Raw genomic sequence first — 12,757 nt, forward strand, 5'->3', positions numbered from 1 at the left:
GCACAAGACCATCAGGAATATTTGACTTGGTTGTCCCCTAAGTATATACTACAGCCAACAGTGCTGCCATATTTAGGGATTCAATATATTTCCTTTGGTCTCCTGAGACTGAGGAGACAAAGAATGGGCCTGAGTTCTCTCCTCATATACTAACATACACTAGCAGTGGCACCTTATCAATGCCTCCATGTCATTCTCTTAAAATCATAGACATCTGGTCCAGTTAAAATTGCACACTGTAGCTGGGCGTGGTGGCGCACGCCTTTAATCCCAGCACTCGGGAGGCAGAGGTGGGAGGATTGCCGTGAGTTCGAGGCCACCCTGAGACTCCATAGTGAACTCCAGGTCAGCCTGGTCTAGAATGAAACCCTACCTCAAAAAAACAAAACAAACAAACAACAAAAAAAAAAATTGCACACTGTGAAAAGCAGAGAAGCATAACCCAGGTCTACCAAAGATCCTCCCATGTGTTAGAAGCTACAAGATGTGCTTACACTGAGCCACAAGGCACTGGTTTTGGCCTTCTGAAAATTAACATAGCTTTGCATATCTTCTCTCTTGTGGCTGCCAGCCCTCTGCTATGGAGAATTACTGTTCTAAATAGAGATTCTTTCTGTATCAGCAGGAATGAGTTATATCCAGTCAGAAAGAAAGTAGAGAGTAGTTCTTGCTGTTGGTCACATTTTAGTGCAGGGAAGTGCTTTGCCCTAAAGGTTGCCAGGTAAAGAGACTTGCCAAGTGAAGAAAATTTATTGAATGCATTTTCCAAAAGGGAAGCAAAATCTGACATTTTTGTTTCTAGGATCTCAGAAAAATAACTTTTCTTAGTTCTTACATTAAGTAAGGGCACAGGTAAAGTCAAAACCCCACTGTCTTGGAAGGCATTCTGTATGGTCTTTGCTATTTAAATCAGTCATAATTATTTTACGTTTTTCTTTGTTCAGATCCACTAGAAGGCTGTATTTACTGCACACCCCCACCCCTGGTTGTGCCACCTCTCCTTAACAGCCTTGCCATTGTGCATCTACCACCTGTACCCCTAGAATCCACCACTGGAGAGTGGCACAGCTCCAGCCTTCCAGGCTTTTGTACCCAGGGAATGCAGGCAAGTTTGTCTCTCAAAGACAATGGTGGCTAAACATACTTTCAAGGGGTGTGGCTATTCTCCCCTGGGCTTGGGCTAGCACTTAGGGTCATAGGGGCTTTTTAGCCTTCCTCCCTCCTAACATTCACCCTTCCCTCATCCTATGTAACCTTGATGTTGCTCTAGCTGTCCTCAGGGTTTGTAGGGTAGCTTTGCTCATTCTGTCCTGGGCAGTACCACATAGTGTTCATGTTTTCTCATCCCTGGGCATTAGCAACCCAGGACTTTAGAAAACTTAGGCTTGCCTGAAAACAAAGGGATGAGTCCAAATAAAATAAAAGCAACCAATTTCAAATTTGATTCCCTCTCACCTGGTGGAAGGGTGCTGCCCCAGCTCCTAATCAGCCGCTCCAAGACACTGATAATACTTGGTCCAGGACAAACTGCAAGGTTTCACCCCAGAGCAGGTAAAATATGTTTGTTAGAGAAGGACTGCTTGGTGGTGAGGATGACAACAATTAGCACATGCTACTCATTAACAAATGGAGATTAGAACGCAGCCGAAATGGCAAGCTGCCATCAGTGCGATAGTTACGGGGCAGTTTAATTTCTAACGAATGTGAGTGAAGCATCAGTAACAATACGCGACAAAATGCCGCCCGCATTCTCTTATGGCTTTCATTACCAAATTGAAAATCTGTGTAGATTTCTGAAAATTACTTTTAAATGTAGCCAATCTCCTAGACTGCAAGGCTTGATTTGCTGGTGAGGGAGCCCTGCTGTGAGATTTTAATGAAAGATCATAGTGGCCCTCCAAGGCCGGCAAAGAGCTATGGGCCCTGGAAGACCCGAAATAATCTGTTTTACTTTTAATGGCAGCCATTTTATATTCATTAAGATCAAAATGCAGTTTTGCAGGCAAATTGCAAAGCTGTTCCACTCACAGCTTGAGAAGCTGGAGGCCCTACAGCTTTTTATCTTGTTCATAAGCAAATATGCAGTTAATATCTTTTAATATGCTTTGATGCTTGCTACCTTATGGGTACATTGTACCAGAGGTTAGAGAACTGCATGTTTCCTTGGCACAGTCAGCCGCGAACTAAAGCAGTCGTCCTTTTATTTCCATAATGGTAGAAGAAATGAGTCTCTTTTTATCCCCTCCCCATTTTTTTTTAAATACGAGCTCTGCTCAAATAAATTGTAAAGCACTGTATAGTGTACATTCAGGGTCTTAGGGAAGGCACAGTTTTTCACTGGGATCCATCTGTTGGTGGTTTATATTATTTAAATTTATACAGTCACATTATTTAAATGTAAACAGCCAAATAAGATAGGATCAAATCATTGGCATCTGGAAACTGTGCTCTCATCCTCTTTGATTGTGAGGTTGTCTGCATTAATAATGGAGTTCTAAAGACTGTGATTCCACCTGATATACTGTATGACCTTAACAGTTGTGATTTTATCAGGGTTTCACTGTAGTAGAAAATGAAGGTATTTTGCAGCTCATTTCCAGCAAAGCTAGTTTGCATTATCTTCTGGCCAGAGCAGTCCTGACTGTTTTGTGTGTTATAAAACACACCCCCCTTGTCCTATTCTGTACTGTGCAGCTGTACTTCCGGTCCGAAATCATGCTGTAGATTAAATTCCATCAGATTTCTTGTAAAAGACAAATGACACTGGGATGAATGAAAAGGAAGGAAGGAAGGAAGGAAGGAAGGAAGGAAGGAAGGGAGGGAGGGAGGGAGGGAGGGAGGGAGGGAGGGAGGGAGGGAGGGAGGGAGGGAGGGAGGGAGGAAGGAAAGGAGGGATGGAGGAACATAGCTCTCTTAATTTATTCCATTTCTGTCTTTTCTTCAAGACAAGAAAGAAGGCTGATGCAAGGGGATCTTACTATTCAACTCATTATGCCATCTTAATTATGTCTTAAGCAATAGGTCAAGGTTAGACATTATTGTCTACAATCACAGGGGCAGCTAATCGTTTTAAAGCAAAATTTAAGGACCATTTTGTATAGGAAGAGGGACCTGCTAAAACATTTGGAGTCTAGACCAATTAGGGCCACAGACCTTTTGCTCTGTTACTCAAATAATTTTGGGTTGGAATTCAGTCAGGGCACCTGGGTCTTAACTAAAGAAAGGTTGGGGGCTGGAACACTTCCTGTGTGTGGGAGGGAGACTGTCTTGCTTTATCCAGAAGTTGAGCCCACTGCATTCCCGGTTCACTTGGAAGCCACTAGTAGTTATAGCTATCTTAAAGAGCACAGTTGGGCTAGATAGTTTAAGATTGGGAAGCAGCCCCTTTACGAAAAATATTGTGCTGTCTCAAAAATAAAATGTTCATTACAACATCTCAGAAAGGCCACCTTTTGTATCTCCAGACCCACCCAACCTCTGTGCCTTACCTCACCCCAAGGCATATTATAATACTGTATGTCATGTTTACAAGTTCTAACATCTCTCTTTTGCAACTGCATAGCTTTTCGGCAGGCCCAAGAATGTGGGCTTTGAAGGTCTGATGAGGGAATTTGATAACCCCTCACTGGGTCTCTGGGAGAGGGAAGGGTGTCTGGCTTGCCAAGGCACAATTTAATGGGCTTCTGAAAACACTCAAAGGCAGACAGAAATGTATGGATGGGCAGCCAGCCAAGCTAACCTGGGGGATGAGGCCAGGTGATTTTAAGCAGAGGGAGGTCAAGAAGGAGGGTTTCAGACCAGAGCTAGCTAGGAGAGCTACGCAGGTTCTCTGGAAACATGAAGGTTAAAGGAAAATTAAAGACTTAAAGAATTTGAACCGGACTTTGGAGCTAAAGCATTCCCACCTGTCCAACTTTAAAAGGGAAATAGAAAATGTAATGAATATATAATTAATTTCGATGATAAGCCTTACATATCTCAGACTAGATTGACACTGTCTTCATTTCCTGTCAGTTCAACCAGCTCCAATACAAAAGTCACATAAATTAAATTAAATTAAAATGTAAAATTCCCTCTCATGGATCTTTGTTTTCTATTGTTAATGCCTCCTGACATTTAGTCTTTGATACTTAACATTTTGTTTTTCCCTACACATATATAAATCATGTGTTGATTTCCAGTCAGCCTTTCCCTCTGCATGGAACATCATACACCATCATGGGGCAATTAACATATCAGGGATCTTGGGAAGGGGAACAGAAAGAAAAATACACTTAAACATAAAAAGTTTTATCCAATGTTCATTTACATTTGATTTCAAAATTACTCTTAATTCCATATTAGTTATCTTTTGCCTGTCTTTGATATTTTCAAAAATAACAGATTTTCCAGGATGAATGATCTGGTTTTCTTTGCGTTTTATGATTGTCTTCTACTTTTTATTCCCCACAAGACATTTCACCGCATGCTGCGTGGTATAGTGCCACAAAGGGGTCACTATCTCACAGAAGGTGGATTTGCATTTTGATCCAGTGCAAGGGAGAAAGTAATATTGCACACTATTTTCACATGCCTGTGGTATCAGCGGTGGTGTTACATCACTGCAAGTTGAGTGCTGTGTAGATTCCTAAAAAGGAGCTTGTGGGAGTGGGGGGAGGGATGGGCACAACGAAGAATAATATCACCTTCAGCAAGACTCCTTCAGGGAAAGTGGGAGAGAAGACAATCTTCATTGAAGCTTTTTACTATTTGGAGTTTCTTCAGCTGCCTCTTATCCATCAGAATATTTGAATCCATACATAATGGAATTCTTGGGCTCCTACACAGTAATATCTTTAAGTACGCAAAAGGAATTTGTATCTTGCAAATTCCTCCAAAAAGGTTATCAAAATTGCCCTGAAGGGTTGACATAGTCCTGACAGATTATCTGGAAGGATGATGTTATTATTTTTCATTGGTCATTCCACAAAAGTATTAGGAGAGAAGAAAAATTTGACACCTGTCCCTTGATCTTTAAAGAGAGAGGGGGGAGGGAGAAAAGAAAGAAACCAAATGCAAGATTCCACTTTAACAGAGTCTTTCAGGCAGAAAAATACAGCAGTAACATGTGTAAAGAAAATTTCAATATGTTTTGACAATAGTGTAATCTAGAGGAAGTGTTATCCCCCTTGTGGAGGTCATCATTCTTAATACAGTGTGTGTCATCAATTCTCAGGACAACAGAGAAAATGATCTAGTCAATACATATGAAACAGAAATCATGCATAAACATGCTGCCTTACTATAAAGTGGGTGACACCACTGAAAATTGGATAGCAGGCCTGGATGCAATTTTCCATAACTTTTTATTATTCATAAGATCGTGTGATCTAATAAGCCACACCTCAAATTACTGTCCATTGAAGGTGTTCTTGAGCGATAGATTGTGACAAACCAGACAGAGGATATATTATGATTAAGATCAGATGCTGGTAGTGCTGGACTTTCTGCTGCTTACTGTTTTCAGCTGTCTTCCATCAATTCTGTATTTTTCCCCCTTTAAACAATGAAGAAGTATGAATCCACAGGCTATCAACACATAAGAGAAGAAATGTACTAGCTCATTATGCAGTAGCTCTGACCCCAAGTGTCTCTCCCTGTAACTCTGATTTTAGGTGGGGGAGGACTAATTTGAGAAAAAAAATAACAAGGAGAAAAGATAGAATATCTGAGTTTAAAGAGACAAATATAAAATGTGTTATTTAAATGTTTACTAAAATACCCAGAACTTTAAAGTGGCAGGCTCTTTCTAGAATGTTTAAATAGATGATGAAAACAGAACAACTAAAAAGAAAAAAAAAAAAAAACAACCCACAAACCAGGACAGTACAAGCCCTCGCCTAGTCACTGTCTGTTAAAATCAATGCCTAACTTTTAATGAAACAGACTTCCTCTAAGAAAGGTTTTACAAAGCTCATTTCTGTATTTCTCCCTTCCTTTCTTCCTTCCTGTCTCCCTTGCTTCCTTCTTTCTTTCCTGTCTTCATTTCCTACATTTTACTTTTCTTTTTCCTCTTTTAATCCTGTTTAACAAAAAAACAAAAACTCTCGTCTGGTTGAGGTTTGTGAAAAGGAATCTGCCCCTTTAATTCATCAAACGCAGAAAAACTGGCTTAGCCAGTATCTACAAGCCACATTCCAAAGGGAGATGTTTTCAATTCACTCATTATAGAAAGGTCAGTCAGGTTCAAGTTCAATGTCATGGAAAAGAAGTACTCTCTACAAGGAGTACCACCCACACATGAAAAAGTGGAGGGAAAATTAGATGAACTATGTAACCTAATTTTTTGGGCAAATACAAGAAAATTAGCCCTGTGTGCTATTTGAATTTAAAACCACATATTAACAATTCAGCTGTAGAAGGTGACAGCAACCACAACAAAGTAAACACGCTCTCCAAACCACTCGGCCGTAATGATGTTATTAGTATGCATGTTGCTGAGCCCAGATGTAGCCTTTAGCAGCCCAAGCCCTCCCAGTGCTTTTTGTTCTGATGGCTTCAGACTCTTTTTCAAAGTGGGCCACTCAGAGCCCACCACGACTAGAGGATAAGATGGGAGGATAATTCACAGTGGCAAATGGAACAGGACCGCAGTGTCCATCTTCACCACATCCCTTTGTCTGTCAAGATAATAAATGATGTCTGCTGGGAGCTAACAGCCCCTGTGAAGACTATGGGTTAAGTTCCTCTGCTTGGGTTGAGTGTACACTTGTTCCTATAAGTTGATGACAAAACAGTTGTCTGTTGATGACAGAAGGACCCCACTGGCAACATCTCCTCTTGGAAGTTCTCCTCTCAAGGAATTTGCCCATTGTGAGAGTGAGGATGGACTGGCCTTCACTTACACAAATTTGCATAGGAAAATAGAACTCAATACAATACTAGCCCACATGCATTCAAACCAGCTGCCCAGTTCCAATGTGAGGGCCTGCATCTGGGTCTTGGGTTTTACGCTGCTGCAGAGAGTCGTTGAACTATACAAAAATATACAAAGCAACCTTGACTTTCAGAACAGAAAATCTTTGGACACCATACCAAAACACCATGAGTCGTGGATGAATCTGTTATTCTTTGTTATAGTGGATGCCAACTCTTGTGCCAGTGTTCTGAGTTCTTTCCTTATACATAACCTTTCTCACTCACTCTTTATTATTCCAGATATCCAGAAATAGGAGTTAGTACTGTTTTCCTGTTTGAATCATAAGTAAGCAAACACCAGTAGAGCTAAGGGTATAGGATGTGATTTAGTATAGGTTAACATAGTGCAGAGGGTATTTTGCAATAAAATTTTAAATTAGGGGGAATATATTTACTGCCTGTCAAGTGTGTGGCTTATGAACTATAGGTTTGATATTTGGCAGAATGTGTAAGAACTGATAATTAGGTTTGTGTGTGTAGGTAGTGACATTTGTTTAAAACAAAGTACTGTAAAACTGAATTCATTTATGCCTTTAACTTTGTTCCACCTCACATAGACAAGTAATAAAATATACCAATAATATCTCACTTTACAATAAGCTTTAATTACAGGGACACCTGATAAAATGCAGATGAGCTATCTGTTCAAGAGCAGTGTGAATTCTAATAAACAGAATTGGTGGTGGTGGTGCTGTGGTCTGTGTGTGTGTGTGTGTGTGTGTGTGTAAGAAAGAAAGAGACAGAAACTCATACATAATAGTGATCAGATTTTTAAAGGATTTTTTTTTTTTAGTTTGCAAATTTTTATTGCCTGGCATTACATCTAACAAATTAGAAAAAGCTCTCACATAATTTGTCTTTACATGACATGTCACAATTATAAAAGAAACAATGCCTTCGAAACAATGAAACCATTTGATGAATGTATGTTACTTTTCTATGTTGCCATTTGAAAGTATTAAGCTTTTTTTTCTATTTGACAAAATATAAATTTAAATGCGAGAAGCATGAGGGAATAACTATTTTCAAAATCCTAAAATGATGCAGACATGTGTGTTTCCTGATCTTTGTCACCTCTTTTCTTCCTCAGGCAGAATCTGATCATTGTACTTAATTATGCCAGAAATTCCAAGTGAAATAAAATGGAAGGCCCATCCCAGTTAAAAGCAGAAAAGAGAACTCCTGAACTAAGGCCCTTAATGGAGCAAGGTTACTTGGAGAGCATCTCTGACAATTTCTGGTTTGTTTTTGGTCTCCTTTTCATCCACTACATCCCTTAGCAGAGGTTATTACAATAAACTTGGATACTATATAAGGTTTCATTAATTAGGGATGGGCAGAAAAGCCAGCTGTGACATAGTGACCCAGAGTGGGAAGATGGAACCGAGTAATTAAGACATAACATGGTAATGGAGACAAGTAATGAGTGTACTCAGGGACCTGATGGCAAGCTGAACTACCTCACTAGGTCTGGAGTTTTACTTTTCCTACCTCTCCAAACTTTTAAGCTGATGATACACCCTTTGACATGCCTTCATAATATACTTTGAAAATGGTCTTCAAGGTAGTCAAAGATAAAGAAAATAGTGTTGGAGACACTCAGATAGCAAGGTTACTTTGGCTTATGTGATACCAGTCCTCTCATTAGGGTCTAGAGGCTGGAATTCCTTTGTCATTAATTATACTACTGAAACTAAAGAATAAATTAAAATCATTATTTAATAAATAAGAATAATATATAAAGAAGTTGATAGGGTTCCCATAGTCTTGTGATACACTCAGGGACAGGCTTGGCAACCCACTGAAGAGGTCATGCCAAGGCCTTTGGTCCTCACCAGAGGTCCCAGAGTCTATATCAGAAGATTATAAATACCCAACAATTGTTAATTCCTAGAAAGCTCATTGTCTAAATGTTGCTCAGTGTTTCCATGTGCATACAAATCTGACTTATTCACTCTCCTCCTTGTAAGACACTGAAGTTTAGAACAAGAGTGTTTGTATGTAAAAGGTTGACTTTTTAAATAGAAAGGAGGAATAACACTGTCCTGAAATATAGGTTTACTTCTTGCTCAAATGGAGCCACTTATCACCTTTGTAAATATGAAAGTTAAACAGAATCCTTAGAGTATTTTATTTCTGACACAGAGTAGGACTTAATATAAGCTTATTAACTAATTATCTGGCAAAGCATACAAAATGGTGAATCAAAGCAATTATACAAATAAAGAAGTCCAATATAATCAAACAAATGTACCAACAAAAATACACAAGCCATCTACTTTCTTGTAATGGATATTAAGACAATTTGCTGTTTAATTTCATGAGGTTTACGGCCAGTTGCTTCAATTTCCCACGTGTTTACAGGTATCAACTTAGCCAAACTATTCATGGTACATTACTTGGCAGATTTATCTAGCCAAACTTAAAATTATTTGGACCTCCCTCCCTTTATTCTTTGGATAAAGCAAGATCTTTAAACTTTTTTTTTTTTTTTTTTTTTAGAATCAAAGCTGAGTACGCTCCCATCATTTTAATATTTTAGGCAAATCCTGTAACAATTACATCAAGTTTCTTCAAGCCCCACCCCCCCCACCATCACCACCCCTATCACCACCCCTATCATTCCTATGGTTTACTTGTCCGTTCTCTTCACCCTTTCATTTGCTACTATCCTGGTAACTTTGCTTGAAGATGAAAGTTAAAAAGCAATTCCAAAGACAGCACTCTCTGCCCCTGCTTCATGTATCCTGGCCCTCCACTGAAGGAAGAGGGAGGGGAGCATGACTACCACAGGTCGTGCTCAGGCACTATCAGAAGCCCAGCTTGTGTTTGACAAACAGGCTCTCGGACATGTTTTCAGCAGACAAATCTTCAGAGTCTTGGAGAAGAAGGAAGTCTGTTTCACAAATACCATGGTGTTTGGATTCCTAGAGGCCACATAGGCCAAGCACTCATCCCTGCAGTGCTTCACCACACACTCATCGCTGAGTACTCATTGTCCCAGTCCTTGCTCACAACCGGAGGGTTCTCACAACCAGACCTCACACAGCGAGGCTGGGGTGAGAGTGTCACAGGGGACCCACTCACCAACTCAACATCCATCTGAGAAGGAGATTCAACCTCAGGAACTATATCTGTGATCATTTCACAGACTGTGTCAGGAGAAGTCGCCTCTACAGTGTGGGCCTCAGGGCTGTTACCCATAGGCCTCTCAGGACTGTCTTCTACAACTGGAGGGACCAAGGTTGTCTGCATTTTCAGGGTTGGGGAAGGCACAATCTTGCTTTGCAGAGGGGGTGGCTGTTGCTGCAAATTTATTCGAACTTTCTGAGGTGGAGGTTGTTGCATGGCCTGAAGTGGTGGACGCTGTTGCAGTACGGTACCCTGCTGTTGAGTTGGAGGCTGGGGCATCTGTTGTAATGGAGGGCACTGTAGTCGGGGTGGAGGCAGTTGCATAGAAGCAGCAGCTGCTGCAGCTGCCTGCAACACTGACCTACTGACAATCTGGGCTTGTTGGCTGAGCTGGAGAGTAGCTGTACTCGTTTGGCCTAGTTTAAGCCCACGGGAGGTCACCGCTGTGGCTGGAATAACAGTAACCATCCCTCCTTGAGACATGGTGAAAGAAGAGGGCAGCATCTGTTTGGTAATAATCAACTTGGTAATATTAAGTTGACCCTGAGCACCAGAAGATGCCTGGTTTGCCACAGAGGATGAAAGAATAGAATTAACAATAATGCAAGGGGACAAAGCAGGTGTGGTGGTTTGAATCAGGTGTCCCCCATAAACTTAGGTGTTCTGAATGCTAGGTTCCCAGCTGATGGATATTTGGGAATTAATGCCTCCTGGAGGGAGTGTATTGTTGGGGGGCGGGCTTATGGGTATTAAAGCCAGTTTCCCCTTGCCAGTGTTTGGCACACCCTCCTGTTGCTGTAGTCCACCTTATGTTGGCCAGGGAGTGATGTCCACCCTCTGCTCATGCTATTGTTTTCCCCTGCCATCATGGAGCTTCCCCTCAAGCCTGTAAGCCAAAGTAAATCTCTTTTTCCCAGAAGCTGCTCTGGGTTGGGTGATTTCTACCAGCAATGCGAACCAGACTGCAACAGCAGGGTACTCTGTTGAGGCCGGTGCTGGAGACACTGGGTCAACAGTAGCTACGGGTGGTGGAGGAGCAGTATGTAATGGTAGTACTGGATCCAATTCTACTGTTTCAATAGTAGTCTGGCATTGCTGGTTGTCTTTATAAGTAGCGAGAGCCTTGAGGTACTCTTTCTTAGCAGCTTCAGTTTTCCGCTTATATACCTTCTTTTGCTCTTCTCCCAGACTGTCCCACATTGAAGCCACAATCTTTGAAACCTCTCCGAAGGTGGCATTAGGATTCTGTCCCTTGATGGCAGCCTGTGTATCATGGAAGAATAAAGCATATGCAGAAACTGGTTTCTGAGGTTCATTAGGATCTTTCTTTTTTTCTCTTCTTTGGGGCAGTCTGCTTTTTCCCTTCTTCCACCACTACTGTCTTCTGGCTTGGAAGTTGCCTCCGGAAATCCTCAACACTATCCTCATGAAGTGAACTAGTAGGTGAAGAGGTGAACGGCAATCCTCAGGTGACTGGGCAGGTGGCAAGATGGTACCACCTCCTAATCTCAAACCAAGTTGGGAATTTAGTTCTGACTGATCAATGGTAGTCAACTGGCTATGCCCCATCAAGCCAGATGTCATGTCTGTCATTGGAACATCAATTGTAACAGGTGGGTTGGCACTATACTGAGTTCCTATAGAATGGTTCAAGTCCATGGTCAAGCTCCCACTCAGGAGCCCCCCCACCTGCCCTGCTCCATCAAGCCATGGGTCATGCCCACAGGCATTCCCAATATCTGCACCCCATATTGGGCTGAAAAACTGCTATCCTATGAAGAAGTAGGATCTACCAGCTCATCAAAGTGGCCAACCACATTGGAGACAGCCAGTGAGGGATCAGAATCCAAGGAGATGGGTGAGATTTCAAATTCCTCATCACCCAGGCTTGGTGTATGGAATGCCTTGGCCCCTGTCAGGAAGGGTGCGAGGGCCCAGTGATCATCAGGTAATTGTCATTTCTTCCGGGAAACTCCATCTTCCCACTGCTGCTACCACTGTCTCAGTCCCCTCATTGCTCCCACCACCTGCACGCTAATTTTGTATTAAATAGTTAAGGATTATTAAAAAAGCTCAGCTCAATATTAACATGCAAAATAGTTATGAATGTTCCAACTACATCTCTCCCCTTCCAAGAGAAAGACTTCCATTTGTCTGCAAAGATTGCCTACACTTTCTGAGGGAGGTGTGGTCTGCCAGTAATGAGTCTATGTCAAGAAAGCACTAGTATTTCTTCTGCTTTCTATAGGTTATATGGTAGTTGACATCCTTACTCAATCAATGGGAACAGTAACCTATTGAAAATCTGTTATTGGGTCATAAAAATTTCTGGAAAGGGCTGGACTTTCAAACACACTGGCAGATCCTTATCCTATTGAACAAAGATACATTGCATACTACTGCCATAAAAGCTTTTGAAAAATAAAAACAACATTGAAAACAGGACAAATTTGGGTAAAGTAGAAAAATAGAGTATTTGTAATTGCACCAATATTTTCTTCCTTAAGACTTCCCATACTTCTTTTGGCCTAGTATTTAGATGAGTATTTCAAGAAAATAGTACATTTTTCTCTATATGTTTGTCAATTTTTCATCACTGACAAATATCTGTGAGGAGGAAAGGTTTATTTGGGCTCCTGGGCTCCAGAGGTCCATTCCTGCTTCTTTG

General features: G+C 41.2%; 1 pseudogene; it reads right to left on the reverse strand.

The window, feature by feature from the left end:
* Positions 1-6,388: 6,388 nt before the first annotated feature.
* On the reverse strand, positions 6,389-12,067 carry LOC101606758 (annotated as a pseudogene).
* Positions 12,068-12,757: the final 690 nt, after the last annotated feature.

Source organism: Jaculus jaculus, chromosome 4, assembly GCF_020740685.1.
Source record: "Jaculus jaculus isolate mJacJac1 chromosome 4, mJacJac1.mat.Y.cur, whole genome shotgun sequence".
NCBI classification, from domain to species: Eukaryota; Metazoa; Chordata; class Mammalia; order Rodentia; family Dipodidae; genus Jaculus; species Jaculus jaculus.